Below are 17,859 nucleotides of genomic sequence, written 5' to 3' on the forward strand. Positions count from 1 at the left end.
TTTCAGTTCCAGAGCGATTCGCCCGATGAATCCTTCATATTTAGTCGTTTTCAGCAATTTTCTGAATTTTTGAAAATTTCACTTTTTTGTTAAAATATCCACTAAATGAGGGAATAATATGTGTGAGGGTACGCCAGGACAGTTCCAAATGTGTTTGGGTAGAATATATATCCCACAGGGGTTAAATTAAAAAAAGTTTCAAAAAATTTTTTTTGGACTTAGTCATTTTTCCGGCGTTTATCAGACTTTCAGATAGGGGAAATGTCAGTGATCATTCAGATTTCAGTACCAGAGCGATTCACCCGATGAATCCTTCATATTTAGTCGTTTTCAGCCAATTTTCAGAATTTTTGAAAATGTCACTTTTTTGTGAAAATATCCACTAAATGAGGGAATAATATGTGTGAGGGTACGCCAGGAGAGTTCCGAATGTGTGTGGGTAGAATATATATCCCACGGGGGTAAAATTGAAAAAAGTTGCAAAAACATTTTTTTTGGACTTAGTCATTTTTTCAGCGTTTATCAGACTTTCAGATAGGAGAAATGTCAGTGAGCGTTCCGATTTCAGTTCCAGAGCGATTCGCCCGATGAATCCTTCATATTTAGTCGTTTTCAGCCAATTTTCAGAATTTTTGAAAATGTCACTTTTTTGTGAAAATATCCACTAAATGAGGGAATAATATGTGTGAGGGTACGCCAGGAGAGTTCCGAATGTGTGTGGGTAGAATATATATCCCACGGGGGTAAAATTGAAAAAAGTTGAAAAAAAATTTTTTTTGGACTTAGTCATTTTTCCGGCGTTTATCAGACTTTCAGATAGGGGAAATGTCAGTGAGCATTCCGATTTCAGTTCCAGAGCGATTCGCCCGATGATTACTTCATATTTAGTCGTTTTCAGCCAATTTTCTGAATTTTTGAAAATTTCACTTTTTTGTGAAAATATCCACTAAATGAGTGAATAATATATGTGAGGGTACGCCAGGAGAGTTCCAAATGTGTGTGGGTAGAATATATATCCCACGGGGGTAAAATTGAAAAAAGTTGAAAAAAATTTTTTTTTGGTCTTAGTCATTTTTCCGGCGTTTATCAGACTTTCAGATAGGGGAAATGTCAGTGAGCATTCCAATTTCAGTTCCAGACCGATTCGCCCGATGAATCCTTCATATTTAGTCGTTTTCAGCCAATTTTCAGAATTTTTGAAAATTTCACTTTTTTGTGAAAATATCCACTAAATGAGGGAATAATATGTGTGAGGGTACGCCAGGAGAGTTCCAAATGTGTGTGGGTAGAATATATATCCCACGGGGGTAAAATTGAAAAAAGTTGAAAAAAAAATTTTTTTGGACTTAGTCATTTTTCCAGCGTTTATAAAACTTTCAGATAGGGGAAATGTCAGTGAGCGTTCCGATTTCAGTTCCAGAGCGTTTCGACCGATGAGTCGTTCATATTTAGTTGTTTTCAGCCAATTTTCTGAATTTTTGAAAATTTCAATTTTTGTGAAAATATCCACTAAATGAGGGAATAATATGTGTGAGGGTACCTCAGGAGAGTTCCAAATGTGTGTGGGTAGAATATATATCCCACGGGTGTAAAATTGAAAAAAGTTGAAAAAATTTTTTTTCTGGACTTAGTCATTTTTCCGGCGTTTATCAGACTTTCAGATAGGGGAAATGTCAGTGAGCATTCCGATTTCAGTTCCAGAGCGATTCGCCCGATGAATCCTTCATATTTAGTCGTTTTCAGCCAATTTTCTGAATTTTTGAAAATTTCACTTGTTTGTGAAAATATCCACTAAATGAGGGAATAATATGTGTGAGAGTACGCCAGGAGAGTTCCAAATGTGTGTGGGTAGAATATATATCCCACGGGGGTAAAATTGAAAAAAGTTTAAAAAAAATTTTTTTTGGACTTAGTTTTCCGGCGTTTATCAGACTTTCAGATAGTGGAAATGTCAGTGAGCGTTCCGATTTCAGTACCAGAGCGATTCGCCCGATGAATCCTTCATATTTAGTCGTTTTCAGCCAATTTTCTGAATTTTTGAAAATTTCACTTTTTGTGAAAATATCCACTAAATGAGGGAATAATATGTGTGAGGGTACCCCAGGAGAGTTCCAAATGTGTGTGGGTAGAATATATATCCCACAGGGGTAAAATTGAAAAAAGTTTAAAAAAATTTTTTTTTGGACTTAGTCATTTTTCCGGCATTTATCAGACTTTCAGATAGGGGAAATGTCAGTGAGCGTTCCGATTTCAGTTCCAGAGCGATTCGCCCGATGATTACTTCATATTTAGTCGTTTTCAGCCAATTTTCTGAATTGTTGAAAATTTCACTTTTTTGTGAAAATATCCACTAAATGAGGGAATAATATGTGTGAGGGTACGCCAGGAGAGTTCCAAATGTGTGTGGGTAGAATATATATCCCACGGGGGTAAAATTGAAAAAAAATTTTTTTTGGACTTAGTCATTTTCTTGGCGTTTATCAGACTTTCAGATAGGGGAAATGTCAGTGAGCATTCCGATTTCAGTTCCAGAGCGATTCGCCCGATGAATCCTTCATATTTAGTCGTTTTCAGCCAATTTTCTGAATTTTTGAAAATTTCACTTTTTTGTGAAAATATCCACTAAATGAGGGAATAATATATGTGAGGGTACGCCAGGAGAGTTCCAAATGTGTGTGGGTAGAATATATATCCCACGGGGGTAAAATTGAAAAAAGTTGAAAAAAATTTTTTTTTGGACTTAGTCTTTTTTCCGGCGTTTATCAGACTTTCAGATAGGGGAAATGTCAGTGAGCATTCCGATTTCAGTTCCAGAGCGATTCGCCCGATGAATCCTTCATATTTAGTCGTTTTCAGCCAATTTTCAGAATTTTTGAAAATTTCACTTTTTTGTGAAAATATCCACTAAATGAGGGAATAATATGTGTGAGGGTACGCCAGGAGAGTTCCAAATGTGTGTGGGTAGAATATATATCCCACGGGGGTAAAATTGAAAAAAGTTGAAAAAAAAATTTTTTTGGACTTAGTCATTTTTCCAGCGTTTATAAAACTTTCAGATAGGGGAAATGTCAGTGAGCGTTCCGATTTCAGTTCCAGAGCGTTTCGACCGATGAGTCGTTCATATTTAGTTGTTTTCAGCCAATTTTCTGAATTTTTGAAAATTTCAATTTTTGTGAAAATATCCACTAAATGAGGGAATAATATGTGTGAGGGTACCTCAGGAGAGTTCCAAATGTGTGTGGGTAGAATATATATCCCACGGGGGTAAAATTGAAAAAAGTTGAAAAAATTTTTTTTCTGGACTTAGTCATTTTTCCGGCGTTTATCAGACTTTCAGATAGGGGAAATGTCAGTGAGCATTCCGATTTCAGTTCCAGAGCGATTCGCCCAATGAATCCTTCATATTTAGTCGTTTTCAGCCAATTTTCTGAATTTTTGAAAATTTCACTTGTTTGTGAAAATATCCACTAAATGAGGGAATAATATGTGTGAGGGTACGCCAGGAGAGTTCCAAATGTGTGTGGGTAGAATATATATCCCACGGGGGTAACATTGAAAAAAGTTGAAAAAAAATTTTTTTTGGACTTAGTCATTTTTCCAGCGTTTATCAGACTTTCAGATAGGGGAAATGTCAGTGAGCGTTCCGATTTCAGTTCCAGAGCGATTCGCCCGATGAATCCTTCATATTTAGTCGTTTTCAGCCAATTTTCAGAATTTTTGAAAATTTCACTTTTTTGTGAAAATATCCACTTAATGAGGGAATAATATGTGTGAGGGTACGACAGGAGAGTTCCAAATGTGTGTGGGTAGAATATATATCCCACGGGGGTAAAATTGAAAAAAGTTGAAAAAAAATTTTTTTTGGACTTAGTCAGTTTTCCGGCGTTTATCAGACTTTTAGATAGGGGAAATGTCAGTGAGCGTTCTGATTTCAGTTCCAGAGCGATTCGCCCGATGAATCCTTCATATTTAGTCGTTTTCAGCAATTTTCTGAATTTTTGAAAATTTCACTTTTTTGTGAAAATATCCACTAAATGAGGGAATAATATGTGTGAGGGTACGCCAGGAGAGTTCCAAATGTGCGTGGGTAGAATATATATCCCACGGGGGTAAAATTGAAAAAAGTTGAAAAAAAATTTTTTTTGCACTTAGTCATTTTTCCGGCGTTTATCAGACTTTCAGATAGGGGAAATGTCAGTGAGCATTCCAATTTCAGTTCCAGAGCGATTCGCCCGATGAATCCTTCATATTTAGTCGTTTTCAGCCAATTTTCAGAATTTTTGAAAATTTCACTTTTTTGTAAAAATATCAACTAAATGAGGGAATAATATGTGTGAGGGTACGCCAGGAGAGTTCCAAATGTTTCTGGGTAGAATATATATCCCACGGGGGTAAAAATGAAAAAAGTTTAAAAAAAATTTTTTTTGGACTTAGTTGTCCGGCGTTTATCAGACTTTCAGATAGGGGAAATGTCAGTGAGCGTTCCGATTTCAGTTCCAGAGCGATTCGCCCGATGAATCCTTCATATTTAGTCGTTTTCAGCCAATTTTCAGAATTTTTTAAAATTTCACTTTTTTGTGAAAATATCCACTAAAGGAGGGAATAATATGTGTGAGGGTACGCCAGGAGAGATCCAAATGTGTGTGGGTAGAATATATATCCCACGGGGGTAAAATTGAAAAAAGTTGAAAAAAAATTTTTTTTGGACTTAGTCATTTTTCCAGCGTTTATCAGACTTTCAGATAGGGAAAATGTCAGTGAGCGTTCCGATTTCAGTTCCAGAGCGATTCGCCTGATGAATCCTTCATATTTAGTCGTTTTCAGCAATTTTCTGAATTTTTGAAAATTTCACTTTTTTGTGAAAATATCCACTAAATGAGGGCATAATATGTGTGAGGGTACGCCAGGAGAGTTCCAAATGTGTGTGGGTAGAATATATATCTCACGGGGGTAAAATTGAAAAAAGTTGAAAAAAATTTTTTTTTGGACTTAGTCATTTTTACGGCGTTTATCAGACTTTCAGATAGGGGAAATGTCAGTGAGCGTTCCGATTTCAGTTCCAGAGCGATTCGCCCGATGAATCGTTAATATTTAGTCGTTTTCAGCCAATTTTCTGAATTTTTGAAAATTTCACTTTTTTGTGAAAATATCCACTAAATGAGGGAATAATATGTGTGAGGGTACGCCAGGAGAGTTCCAAATGTGTGTGGGTAGAATATATATCCCACGGGGGTAAAATTGAAAAAAGTTGAAAAAAAAATTTTTTTGGACTTAGTCATTTTTCCAGCGTTTATCAAACTTTCAGATAGGGGAAATGTCAGTGAGCGTTCCGATTTCAGTTCCAGAGCGTTTCGACCGATGAGTCGTTCATATTTAGTTGTTTTCAGCCAATTTTCTGAATTTTTGAAAATTTCAATTTTTGTGAAAATATCCACTAAATGAGGGAATAATATGTGTGAGGGTACCTCAGGAGAGTTCCAAATGTGTGTGGGTAGAATATATATCCCACGGGGGTAAAATTGAAAAAAGTTGAAAAAATTTTTTTTCTGGACTTAGTCATTTTTCCGGCGTTTATCAGACTTTCAGATAGGGGAAATGTCAGTGAGCATTCCGATTTCAGTTCCAGAGCGATTCGCCCGATGAATCCTTCATATTTAGTCGTTTTCAGCAATTTTCTGAATTTTTGAAAATTTCACTTTTTTGTGAAAATATCCACTAAATGAGGGAATAATATGTGTGAGGGTACGCCAGGAGAGTTCCAAATGTGCGTGGGTAGAATATATATCCCACGGGGGTAAAATTGAAAAAAGTTGAAAAAAAATTTTTTTTGGACTTAGTCATTTTTCCGGCGTTTATCAGACTTTCAGATAGGGGAAATGTCAGTGAGCGTTCCGATTTCAGTACCAGAGCGATTCACGCGATGATTACTTCATATTTAGACGTTTTCAGCCAATTTTCTGAATTTTTGAAAATTTCCCTTTTTTGTGAAAATATCCACTAAATGAGGGAATAATATGTGTGAGGGTACGCCAGGAGAGTTCCAAATGTGTGTGGGTAGAATATATATCCCACGGGGGTAAAATTGAAAAAAGTTTCAAAAAATTTTTTTTTGGACTGTCATTTTTTCAGATAGGAGAAATGTCTGAGCATTCCGATTTCAGTTCCAGAGCGATTCGCCCGATGAATCCTTCATATTTAGTCGTTTTCAGCCAATTTTCAGAATTTTTGAAAATTTCACTTTTTTGTGAAAATATCCACTAAATGAGGGAATAATATGTGTGAGGGTACGCCAGGACAGATCCAAATGTGTTTGGGTAGAATATATATCCCACAGGGGTTAAATTGAAAAAAGTTTAAAAAAATTTTTTTTGGACTTAGTCATTTTTCCGGCGTTTATTAGACTTTCAGATAGGGGAAATGTCAGTGAGCATTCCGATTTCAGTTCCAGAGCGATTCACCCGATGAATCCTTCATATTTAGTCGTTTTCAGCCAATTTTCTGAATTTTTGAAAATTTCCCTTTTTTGTGAAAATATCCACTAAATGAGGGAATAATATGTGTGAGGGTACGCCAGGAGAGTTCCAAATGTGTGTGGGTAGAATATATATCCCACGGGGGTAAAATTGAAAAAAGTTGAAAAAATTTTTTTTTTGGACTTAGTCATTTTTCCAGCGTTTATCAGACTTTCAGATAGGGGAAATGTCAGTGAGCGTTCCGATTTCAGTTCCAGAGCGATTCGCCTGATGAATCCTTCATATTTAGTCGTTTTCAGCAATTTTCTGAATTTTTGAAAATTTCACTTTTTTGTGAAAATATCCACTAAATGAGGGAATAATATGTGTGAGGGTACGCCAGGAGAGTTCCAAATGTGTGTGGGTAGAATATATATCTCATGGGGGTAAAATTGAAAAAAGTTGAAAAAAATTTTTTTTTGGACTTAGTCATTTTTCCGAGCGTTTATCAGACTTTCAGATAGGGGAAATGTCAGTGAGCGTTCCGATTTCAGTTCCAGAGCGTTTCGACCGATGAGTCGTTCATATTTAGTTGTTTTCAGCCAATTTTCTGAATTTTTGAAAATTTCAATTTTTGTGAAAATATCCACTAAATGAGGGAATAATATGTGTGAGGGTACCTCAGGAGAGTTCCAAATGTGTGTGGGTAGAATATATATCCCACGGGGGTAAAATTGAAAAAAGTTGAAAAAATTTTTTTTCTGGACTTAGTCATTTTTCCGGCGTTTATCAGACTTTCAGATAGGGGAAATGTCAGTGAGCATTCCGATTTCAGTTCCAGAGCGATTCGCCCGATGAATCCTTCATATTTAGTCGTTTTCAGCAATTTTCTGAATTTTTGAAAATTTCACTTTTTTGTGAAAATATCCACTAAATGAGGGAATAATATGTGTGAGGGTACGCCAGGAGAGTTCCAAATGTGCGTGGGTAGAGTATATATCCCACGGGGGTAAAATTGAAAAAAGTTGAAAAAAAATTTTTTTTGGACTTAGTCATTTTTCCGGCGTTTATCAGACTTTCAGATAGGGGAAATGTCAGTGAGCGTTCCGATTTCAGTACCAGAGCGATTCACGCGATGATTACTTCATATTTAGACGTTTTCAGCCAATTTTCTGAATTTTTGAAAATTTCCCTTTTTTGTGAAAATATCCACTAAATGAGGGAATAATATGTGTGAGGGTACGCCAGGAGAGTTCCAAATGTGTGTGGGTAGAATATATATCCCACGGGGGTAAAATTGAAAAAAGTTTCAAAAAATTTTTTTTTGGACTGTCATTTTTTCAGCGTTTATCAGACTTTCAGATAGGAGAAATGTCTGAGCATTCCGATTTCAGTTCCAGAGCGATTCGCCCGATGAATCCTTCATATTTAGTCGTTTTCAGCCAATTTTCAGAATTTTTGAAAATTTCACTTTTTTGTGAAAATATCCACTAAATGAGGGAATAATATTTGTGAGGGTACGCCAGGACAGATCCAAATGTGTTTGGGTAGAATATATATCCCACAGGGGTTAAATTGAAAAAAGTTTAAAAAAATTTTTTTTGGACTTAGTCATTTTTCCGGCGTTTATTAGACTTTCAGATAGGGGAAATGTCAGTGAGCATTCCGATTTCAGTTCCAGAGCGATTCACCCGATGAATCCTTCATATTTAGTCGTTTTCAGCCAATTTTCTGAATTTTTGAAAATTTCCCTTTTTTGTGAAAATATCCACTAAATGAGGGAATAATATGTGTGAGGGTATGCCAGGAGAGTTCCAAATGTGTGTGGGTAGAATATATATCCCACGGGGGTAAAATTGAAAAAAGTTGAAAAAAAATTTTTTTTGGACTTAGTCATTTTTCCAGCGTTTATCAGACTTTCAGATAGGGGAAATGTCAGTGAGCGTTCCGATTTCAGTTCCAGAGCGATTCGCCTGATGAATCCTTCATATTTAGTCGTTTTCAGCAATTTTCTGAATTTTTGAAAATTTCACTTTTTTGTGAAAATATCCACTAAATGAGGGAATAATATGTGTGAGGGTACGCCAGGAGAGTTCCAAATGTGTGTGGGTAGAATATATATCTCATGGGGGTAAAATTGAAAAAAGTTGAAAAAAATTTTTTTTTGGACTTAGTCATTTTTCCGAGCGTTTATCAGACTTTCAGATAGGGGAAATGTCAGTGAGCGTTCCGATTTCAGTTCCAGAGCGATTCGCCCGATGAATCGTTCATATTTAGTCGTTTTCAGCCAATTTTCTGAATTTTTGAAAATTTCACTTTTTTGTGAAAATATCCACTAAATGAGGGAATAATATGTGTGAGGGTACGCCAGGAGAGTTCCAAATGTGTGTGGGTAGAATATATATCCCACGGGGGTAAAATTGAAAAAAGTTGAAAAAAAAATTTTTTTGGTCTTAGTCATTTTTCCAGCGTTTATCAAACTTTCAGATAGGGGAAATGTCAGTGAGCGTTCCGATTTCAGTTCCAGAGCGTTTCAACCGATGAGTCGTTCATATTTAGTTGTTTTCACCCAATTTTCTGAATTTTTGAAAATTTCAATTTTTGTGAAAATATCCACTAAATGAGGGAAGAATATGTGTGAGGGTACCTCAGGAGAGTTCCAAATGTGTGTGGGTAGAATATATATCCCACGGGGGTAAAATTGAAAAAAGTTGAAAAAAAATTTTTTTTGCACTTAGTCATTTTTCCGGCGTTTATCAGACTTTCAGATAGGGGAAATGTCAGTGAGCATTCCAATTTCAGTTCCAGAGCGATTCGCCCGATGAATCCTTCATATTTAGTCGTTTTCAGCCAATTTTCAGAATTTTTGAAAATTTCACTTTTTTGTAAAAATATCAACTAAATGAGGGAATAATATGTGTGAGGGTACGCCAGGAGAGTTCCAAATGTTTCTGGGTAGAATATATATCCCACGGGGGTAAAAATGAAAAAAGTTGAAAAAAAATTTTTTTTGGACTTAGTCATTTTTCCAGCGTTTATCAGACTTTCAGATAGGGGAAATGTCAGTGAGCGTTCCGATTTCAGTACCAGAGCGATTCACGCGATGATTACTTCATATTTAGACGTTTTCAGCCAATTTTCTGAATTTTTGAAAATTTCCCTTTTTTGTGAAAATATCCACTAAATGAGGGTATAATATGTGTGAGGGTACGCCAGGAGAGTTCCAAATGTGTGTGGGTAGAATATATATCCCACGGGGGTAAAATTGAAAAAAGTTGCAAAAAATTTTTTTTTGGACTGTCATTTTTTCAGCGTTTATCAGACTTTCAGATAGGAGAAATGTCAGTGAGCATTCCGATTTCAGTTCCAGAGCGATTCGCCCGATGAATCCTTCATATTTAGTCGTTTTCAGCCAATTTTCAGAATTTTTGAAAATTTCACTTTTCTGTGAAAATATCCACTAAATGAGGGAATAATATGTGTGAGGGTACGCCAGGAGAGTTCCAAATGTGTGTGGGTAGAATATATATCCCACGGGGGTAAAATTGAAAAAAGTTGAAAAAAAATTTTTTTTGGACTTAGTCATTTTTCCGGCGTTTATCAGACTTTCAGATAGGGGAAATGTCAGTGAGCGTTCCGATTTCAGTTCCAGAGCGTTTCGACCGATGAGTCGTTCATATTTAGTTGTTTTCAGCCAATTTTCTGAATTTTTGAAAATTTCAATTTTTGTGAAAATATCCACTAAATGAGGGAATAATATGTGTGAGGGTACCTCAGGAGAGTTCCAAATGTGTGTGGGTAGAATATATATCCCACGGGGGTAAAATTGAAAAAAGTTGAAAAAATTTTTTTTCTGGACTTAGTCATTTTTCCGACGTTTATCAGACTTTCAGATAGGGGAAATGTCAGTGAGCGTTCCGATTTCAGTACCAGAGCGATTCACGCGATGATTACTTCATATTTAGACGTTTTCAGCCAATTTTCTGAATTTTTGAAAATTTCCCTTTTTTGTGAAAATATCCACTAAATGAGGGAATAATATGTGTGAGGGTACGCCAGGAGAGTTCCAAATGTGTGTGGGTAGAATATATATCCCACGGGGGTAAAATTGAAAAAAGTTTCAAAAAATTTTTTTTTGGACTGTCATTTTTTCAGCGTTTATCAGACTTTCAGATAGGAGAAATGTCAGTGAGCATTCCGATTTCAGTTCCAGAGCGATTCGCCCGATGAATCCTTCATATTTAGTCGTTTTCAGCCAATTTTCAGAATTTTTGAAAATTTCACTTTTTTGTGAAAATATCCACTAAATGAGGGAATAATATGTGTGAGGGTACGCCAAGACAGATCCAAATGTGTTTGGGTAGAATATATATCCCACAGGGGTTAAATTGAAAAAAGTTTAAAAAAATTTTTTTTGGACTTAGTCATTTTTTCAGCGTTTATCAGACTTTCAGATAGGAGAAATGTCAGTGAGCGTTCCGATTTCAGTTCCAGAGCGATTCGCCCGATGAATCCTTCATATTTAGTCGTTTTCAGCCAATTTTCAGAATTTTTGAAAATGTCACTTTTTTGTGAAAATATCCACTAAATGAGGGAATAATATGTGTGAGGGTACGCCAGGAGAGTTCCGAATGTGTGTGGGTAGAATATATATCCCACGGGGGTAAAATTGAAAAAAGTTGAAAAAAATTTTTTTTTGGACTTAGTCATTTTTCCGGCGTTTATCAGACTTTCAGATAGGGGAAATGTCAGTGAGCATTCCGATTTCAGTTCCAGAGCGATTCGCCCGATGATTACTTCATATTTAGTCGTTTTCAGCCAATTTTCTGAATTTTTGAAAATTTCACTTTTTTGTGAAAATATCCACTAAATGAGTGAATAATATATGTGAGGGTACGCCAGGAGAGTTCCAAATGTGTGTGGGTAGAATATATATCCCACGGGGGTAAAATTGAAAAAAGTTGAAAAAACATTTTTTTTTGGACTTAGTCATTTTTCCGGCGTTTATCAGACTTTCAGATAGGGGAAATGTCAGTGAGCATTCCAATTTCAGTTCCAGAGCGATTTGCCCGATGAATCCTTCATATTTAGTCGTTTTCAGCCAATTTTCAGAATTTTTGAAAATTTCACTATTTTGTGAAAATATCCACTAAATGAGGGAATAATATGTGTGAGGGTACGCCAGGAGAGTTCCAAATGTGCGTGGGTAGAATATATATCCCACGGGGGTAAAATTGAAAAAAGTTGCAAAAAATTTTTTTTTGGACTGTCATTTTTTCAGCGTTTATCAGACTTTCAGATAGGAGAAATGTCAGTGAGCATTCCAATTTCAGTTCCAGAGCGATTCGCCCGATGAATCCTTCATATTTAGTCGTTTTCAGCCAATTTTCAGAATTTTTGAAAATTTCACTTTTTTGTGAAAATATCCACTAAATGAGGGAATAATATGTGTGAGGGTACGCCAGGAGAGTTCCAAATGTGTGTGGGTAGAATATATATCCCACGGGGGTAAAATTGAAAAAAGTTGAAAAAAAATTTTTTTTGGACTTAGTCATTTTTCCAGCGTTTATCAGACTTTCAGATAGGGGAAATGTCAGTGAGCGTTCCGATTTCAGTTCCAGAGCGATTCGCCCGATGAATCCTTCATATTTAGTCGTTTTCAGCAATTTTCTGAATTTTTGAAAATTTCACTTTTTTGTGAAAATATCCACTAAATGAGGGAATAATATGTGTGAGGGTACGCCAGGACAGTTCCAAATGTGTTTGGGTAGAATATATATCCCACAGGGGTTAAATTGAAAAAAGTTTAAAAAAATTTTTTTTGGACTTAGTCATTTTTCCGGCGTTTATCAGACTTTCAGATAGGGGAAATGTCAGTGATCATTCAGATTTCAGTACCAGAGCGATTCACCCGATGAATCCTTCATATTTAGTCGTTTTCAGCCAATTTTCAGAATTTTTGAAAATGTCACTTTTTTGTGAAAATATCCACTAAATGAGGGAATAATATGTGTGAGGGTACGCCAGGAGAGTTCCAAATGTGTGTGGGTAGAATATATCTCCCACGGGGGTAAAATTGAAAAAAGTTGCAAAAAAATTTTTTTTGGACTTAGTCATTTTTTCAGCGTTTATCAGACTTTCAGATAGGAGAAATGTCAGTGAGCGTTCCGATTTCAGTTCCAGAGCGATTCGCCCGATGAATCCTTCATATTTAGTCGTTTTCAGCCAATTTTCAGAATTTTTGAAAATGTCACTTTTTTGTGAAAATATCCACTAAATGAGTGAATAATATATGTGAGGGTACGCCAGGAGAGTTCCAAATGTGTGTGGGTAGAATATATATCCCACGGGGGTAAAATTGAAAAAAGTTGAAAAAAAAATTTTTTTGGACTTAGTCATTTTTCCAGCGTTTATCAAACTTTCAGATAGGGGAAATGTCAGTGAGCGTTCCGATTTCAGTTCCAGAGCGTTTCGACCGATGAGTCGTTCATATTTAGTTGTTTTCAGCCAATTTTCTGAATTTTTGAAAATTTCAATTTTTGTGAAAATATCCACTAAATGAGGGAATAATATGTGTGAGGGTACCTCAGGAGAGTTCCAAATGTGTGTGGGTAGAATATATATCCCACGGGGGTAAAATTGAAAAAAGTTGAAAAAAATTTTTTTCTGGACTTAGTCATTTTTCCGGCGTTTATCAGACTTTCAGATAGGGGAAATGTCAGTGAGCATTCCGATTTCAGTTCCAGAGCGATTCGCCCGATGAATCCTTCATATTTAGTCGTTTTCAGCAATTTTCTGAATTTTTGTAAATTTCACTTTTTTGTGAAAATATCCACTAAATGAGGGAATAATATGTGTGAGGGTACGCCAGGAGAGTTCCAAATGTGCGTGGGTAGAATATATATCCCACGGGGGTAAAATTGAAAAAAGTTGCAAAAAATTTTTTTTTGGACTGTCATTTTTTCAGCGTTTATCAGACTTTCAGATAGGAGAAATGTCAGTGAGCATTCCAATTTCAGTTCCAGAGCGATTCGCCCGATGAATCCTTCATATTTAGTCGTTTTCAGCCAATTTTCAGAATTTTTGAAAATTTCACTTTTTTGTGAAAATATCCACTAAATGAGGGAATAATATGTGTGAGGGTACGCCAGGAGAGTTCCAAATGTGTGTGGGTAGAATATATATCCCACGGGGGTAAAATTGAAAAAAGTTGAAAAAAAATTTTTTTTGGACTTAGTCATTTTTCCATCGTTTATCAGACTTTCAGATAGGGGAAATGTCAGTGAGCGTTCCGATTTCAGTTCCAGAGCGATTCGCCCGATGAATCCTTCATATTTAGTCGTTTTCAGCAATTTTCTGAATTTTTGAAAATTTCACTTTTTTGTGAAAATATCCACTAAATGAGGGAATAATATGTGTGAGGGTACGCCAGGAGAGTTCCAAATGTGTGTGGGTAGAATATATCTCCCACGGGGGTAAAATTGAAAAAAGTTGCAAAAAAATTTTTTTTGGACTTAGTCATTTTTTCAGCGTTTATCAGACTTTCAGATAGGAGAAATGTCAGTGAGCGTTCCGATTTCAGTTCCAGAGCGATTCGCCCGATGAATCCTTCATATTTAGTCGTTTTCAGCCAATTTTCAGAATTTTTGAAAATGTCACTTTTTTGTGAAAATATCCACTAAATGAGGGAATAATATGTGTGAGGGTACGCCAGGAGAGTTCCGAATGTGTGTGGGTAGAATATATATCCCACGGGGGTAAAATTGAAAAAAGTTGAAAAAAATTTTTTTTTGGACTTAGTCATTTTTCCGGCGTTTATCAGACTTTCAGATAGGGGAAATGTCAGTGAGCATTCCGATTTCAGTTCCAGAGCGATTCGCCCGATGATTACTTCATATTTAGTCGTTTTCAGCCAATTTTCTGAATTTTTGAAAATTTCACTTTTTTGTGAAAATATCCACTAAATGAGTGAATAATATATGTGAGGGTACGCCAGGAGAGTTCCAAATGTGTGTGGGTAGAATATATATCCCACGGGGGTAAAATTGAAAAAAGTTGAAAAAAATTTTTTTTTGGACTTAGTCATTTTTCCGGCGTTTATCAGACTTTCAGATAGGGGAAATGTCAGTGAGCATTCCAATTTCAGTTCCAGAGCGATTCGCCCGATGAATCCTTCATATTTAGTCGTTTTCAGCCAATTTTCAGAATTTTTGAAAATTTCACTTTTTTGTGAAAATATCCACTAAATGAGGGAATAATATGTGTGAGGGTACGCCAGGAGAGTTCCAAATGTGTGTGGGTAGAATATATATCCCACGGGGGTAAAATTGAAAAAAGTTGAAAAAAAAATTTTTTTGGACTTAGTCATTTTTCCAGCGTTTATCAAACTTTCAGATAGGGGAAATGTCAGTGAGCGTTCCGATTTCAGTTCCAGAGCGTTTCGACCGATGAGTCGTTCATATTTAGTTGTTTTCAGCCAATTTTCTGAATTTTTGAAAATTTCAATTTTTGTGAAAATATCCACTAAATGAAGGAATAATATGTGTGAGGGTACCTCAGGAGAGTTCCAAATGTGTGTGGGTAGAATATATATCCCACGGGGGTAAAATTGAAAAAAGTTGAAAAAATTTTTTTTTTGGACTTAGTCATTTTTCCGGCGTTTATCAGACTTTCAGATAGGGGAAATGTCAGTGAGCGTTCCGATTTCAGTTCCAGAGCGATTCGCCCGATGAATCCTTCATATTTAGTCGTTATCAGCAATTTTCTGAATTTTTGAAAATTTCACTTTTTTGTGAAAATATCCACTAAATGAGGGAATAATATGTGTGAGGGTACGCCAGGACAGTTCCAAATGTGTGTGGGTAGAATATATATCCCACAGGGGTTAAATTGAAAAAAGTTTAAAAAAAATTTTTTTGGACTTAGTCATTTTTCCGGCGTTTATCAGACTTTCAGATAGGAGAAATGTCAGTGAGCATTCCGATTTCAGTTCCAGAGCGATTCGCCCGATGAATCCTTCATATTTAGTCGTTTTCAGCCAATTTTCAGAATTTTTGAAAATTTCACTTTTTTGTGAAAATATCCACTAAATGAGGGAATAATATGTGTGAGGGTACGCCAGGAGAGTTCCAAATGTGTGTGGGTAGAATATATATCCCACGGGGGTAAAATTGAAAAAAGTTGAAAAAAAATTTTTTTTGGACTTAGTCATTTTTCCAGCGTTTATCAGACTTTCAGATAGGGGAAATGTCAGTGATCATTCAGATTTCAGTACCAGAGCGATTCACCCGATAAATCCTTCATATTTAGTCGTTTTCAGCCAATTTTCAGAATTTTTGAAAATGTCACTTTTTTGTGAAAATATCCACTAAATGAGGGAATAATATGTGTGAGGGTACGCCAGGAGAGTTCCAAATGTGTGTGGGTAGAATATATATCCCACGGGGGTAAAATTGAAAAAAGTTGCAAAAAAATTTTTTTTGGACTTAGTCATTTTTTCAGCGTTTATCAGACTTTCAGATAGGAGAAATGTCAGTGAGCGTTCCGATTTCAGTTCCAGAGCGATTCGCCCGATGAATCCTTCATATTTAGTCGTTTTCAGCCAATTTTCAGAATTTTTGAAAATGTCACTTTTTTGTGAAAATATCCACTAAATGAGGGAATAATATGTGTGAGGGTACGCCAGGAGAGTTCTGAATGTGTGTGGGTAGAATATATATCCCACGGGGGTAAAATTGAAAAAAGTTGAAAAAAAATTTTTTTTGGACTTAGTCATTTTTCCGGCGTTTATCAGACTTTCAGATAGGGGAAATGTCAGTGAGCATTCCGATTTCAGTTCCAGAGCGATTCGCCCGATGATTACTTCATATTTAGTCGTTTTCAGCCAATTTTCTGAATTTTTGAAAATTTCACTTTTTTGTGAAAATATCCACTAAATGAGTGAATAATATATGTGAGGGTACGCCAGGAGAGTTCCAAATGTGTGTGGGTAGAATATATATCCCACGGGGGTAAAATTGAAAAAAGTTGAAAAAAATTTTTTTTTGGACTTAGTCATTTTTCCGGCGTTTATCAGACTTTCAGATAGGGGAAATGTCAGTGAGCGTTCCGATTTCAGTTCCAGAGCGTTTCGACCGATGAGTCGTTCATATTTAGTTGTTTTCAGCCAATTTTCTGAATTTTTGAAAATTTCAATTTTTGTGAAAATATCCACTAAATGAGGGAATAATATGTGTGAGGGTACCTCAGGAGAGTTCCAAATGTGTGTGGGTAGAATATATATCCCACGGGGGTAAAATTGAAAAAAGTTGAAAAAAATTTTTTTTTGGACTTAGTCATTTTTCCAGCGTTTATCAGACTTTCAGATAGGGGAAATGTCAGTGAGCGTTCCGATTTCAGTACCAGAGCGATTCACGCGATGATTACTTCATATTTAGACGTTTTCAGCCAATCTTCTGAATTTTTGAAAATGTCACTTTTTTGTGAAAATATCCACTAAATGAGGGAATAATATGTGTGAGGGTACGCCAGGAGAGTTCCAAATGTGTGTGGGTAGAATATATATCCCACGGGGGTAAAATTGAAAAAAGTTGCAAAAAATTTTTTTTTGGACTGTCATTTTTTCAGCGTTTATCAGACTTTCAGATAGGAGAAATGTCAGTGAGCATTCCGATTTCAGTTCCAGAGCGATTCGCCCGATGAATCCTTCATATTTAGTCGTTTTCAGCCAATTTTCAGAATTTTTGAAAATTTCACTTTTTTGTGAAAATATCCACTAAATGAGGGAATAATATGTGTGAGGGTATGCCAGGAGAGTTCCAAATGTGTGTGGGTAGAATATATATCCCACGGGGGTAAAATTGAAAAAAGTTGAAAAAAAATTTTTTTTGGACTTAGTCATTTTTCCAGCGTTTATCAGACTTTCAGATAGGGGAAATGTCAGTGAGCGTTCCGATTTCAGTTCCAGAGCGATTCGCCCGATGAATCCTTCATATTTAGTCGTTTTCAGCAATTTTCTGAATTTTTGAAAATTTCACTTTTTTGTGAAAATATCCACTAAATGAGGGAATAATATGTGTGAGGGTACACCAGGACAGTTCCAAATGTGTTTGGGTAGAATATATATCCCACAGGGGTTAAACTGAAAAAAGTTTAAAAAAATTTTTTTTGGACTTAGTCATTTTTCCGGCGTTTATCAGACTTTCAGATAGGGGAAATGTCAGTGATCATTCAGATTTCAGTACCAGAGCGATTCACCCGATGAATCCTTCATATTTAGTCGTTTTCAGCCAATTTTCAGAATTTTTGAAAATTTCACTTTTTTGTGAAAATATCCACTAAATGAGGGAATAATATGTGTGAGGGTACGCCAGGAGAGTTCCAAATGTGTGTGGGTAGAATATATATC

Source organism: Phyllobates terribilis, unplaced genomic scaffold (genome assembly GCF_046119375.1).
Source record: "Phyllobates terribilis strain yellow unplaced genomic scaffold, ASM4611937v1 Scaffold_8__6_contigs__length_399053987, whole genome shotgun sequence".
In the NCBI taxonomy this organism is placed as follows: domain Eukaryota; kingdom Metazoa; phylum Chordata; class Amphibia; order Anura; family Dendrobatidae; genus Phyllobates; species Phyllobates terribilis.